Source organism: Haliaeetus leucocephalus, unplaced genomic scaffold, assembly GCF_000737465.1.
Source record: "Haliaeetus leucocephalus isolate CR32 unplaced genomic scaffold, Haliaeetus_leucocephalus-4.0 Scaffold0, whole genome shotgun sequence".
NCBI classification, from domain to species: Eukaryota; Metazoa; Chordata; class Aves; order Accipitriformes; family Accipitridae; genus Haliaeetus; species Haliaeetus leucocephalus.
In genome coordinates, this window is record NW_010972436.1 from 9,766,729 (window position 1) to 9,768,563 (window position 1,835).

The following is a 1,835-nucleotide window of genomic DNA, read 5'->3' on the forward strand; positions in this document are numbered from 1 at the left end:
GGCGGGGAGAGCCGGGGAGGCGCACTGGAAGGCTGGCTGAACCCCGGGGAGGATGGCGGGGTGCCAGGGGGAGGGCGCCTGCGGGGGAATCCCCTCCGTGACCGTCACGTGCGGGGGTGGGGGCGGTGTGTGTGGGAGGACCGAGACCCGCAGGACACGCGTGGGAGCGGGGAGGGCCCCCGCGGCTGGGGGGGGCAGGGGGGCGAGTCCTTACAGGCTGGGGAGCGTGAGGTGCCCACCTGCCCGGGCGTGGGGGGAGGACGGGGCGGCGGGGAGAGGATTTGCCTGTTGAATATTACCGGTAGACGTTAATCTCCTGCTTTAAAGTACCTTGTCAGTGGCTTTAAGGAAATCAAACGTGACATTAATCAAATCACACAAATGTAAACATTTATAAGTTAAATCCTAATATTATGCAATTATTTAAATCAAGCCGTGGTTTTTCCTTGGTGTGGAGTTGTAGCTCCCACTCTCTTGCTCACACACTTCGAGTTTTCCGCTGGATCCCGGTGTCTCATTTTCCGCTATCTGCTGTTTTTAGCGTGGCGGCCAGAAACGCGCCGTCCTGCCGGACTCGGGATCGCAGGCAGCAAAGTGGGCAGCGCTGCAGCTGAAATATCGCTCGGTCCCTGGACCGAGCCCGCCAAAATTAAAAAGCAGTACGCTTTGCATAAGTTTGAGGACAAACCCCTCAAATAATACCTTGCGTTGGTACTGCTTGGGTTTTTTGTGGTTTGTTTGGGTTTTTTCTTCTTCCTTCCCCCGTGGGTGTGTGAAGCGGATGATCCCCCGTGGAAACTCGAGGAGGAAGGAGGCTGTGGTGATCGAAACACGGAGAGGTGCCTCAGCAGCCTCAGTGGGATTTTTGGGCGAAGTGACGCGCGAAAGACCCCACTAACCGCGGGCGAGGGACAGGGGAGCGTGGGAAGGCAGCAGGGCCGCGGTGCCCGGCATGGGGCCGAGGGCCGTGGGCGCGCTGGCAAGGCTGGCAGCAGGTCGAAGGAGCTCAGGCAGATGGGGGCGGAGGGGGGGCAGGCAGGGGGGCTCGCCGGCGCCGGCCGAGCTCTGGGCCGGCTCGGGAGGGCTGCCGTGGGCAGGTAGGCTTCGAGGGCCGGCCGCAGGCACGCCACGAGGGCGAGTTTAGGGAAAGGCAAAGATGGCGAGGCAGCCTGCGAAGCGGCCGGCCTCTCCCCGCCTTCGTCCTCCCTGCCGGTCCTTCCCGTTCCCCTCTCCCGGCGTCTTCTGCGGCGGGGAAAAGGGGATTTGGGGGTCAGGGAGGAGAACAATGCTGAGCCGCCTTTTGTGCGCAGCACCGTCCCCTGAAGGGAGGAAGCAAGCACTGCAGCGGCCGGGTCTGTAGTGCTGCCTCCTCTCCTGCTGGTAGTGCTCATGGCATGCGAGGGGACGGGCGGGCGCGGGGCCGGTGGCAGGAGGTCGGGGGCAGCCGGCGGAGGGCCGAGGGCTCCCATAGGCCGGCCCGCCCGCACCGCCGACCCCGGGATAGGCTCGGGAGCGGGGCTGGCGGCGGGCCAGCCGGGCAGCCCCGCGCGCCCCTCCGGCACCGCTTCGCGCCGCGGGGCGGGGGAGTGTGGGGGCGAGCGGCTGAGCGAGTAAATCCGTGGGCGCCCTCGGCAGCGCGGCGCTGAACTGGCAGGCTTGCCTGGGGGATTTCAAGGGTGAGCGGGGGTCTCCCGTCAGCGGGGCGGGCTCCGGGCCGGCTGCCGTAGGTAACGTGGAGGGGCCGCGTCGGCCAGGCGAGAGAGCGGGGCGGGAGCCCGCCGGCGGCGGCCCGCGCTCCCCGGCAGAGCGGCGTGCGAGGCCGCAGGAAGCGGCGG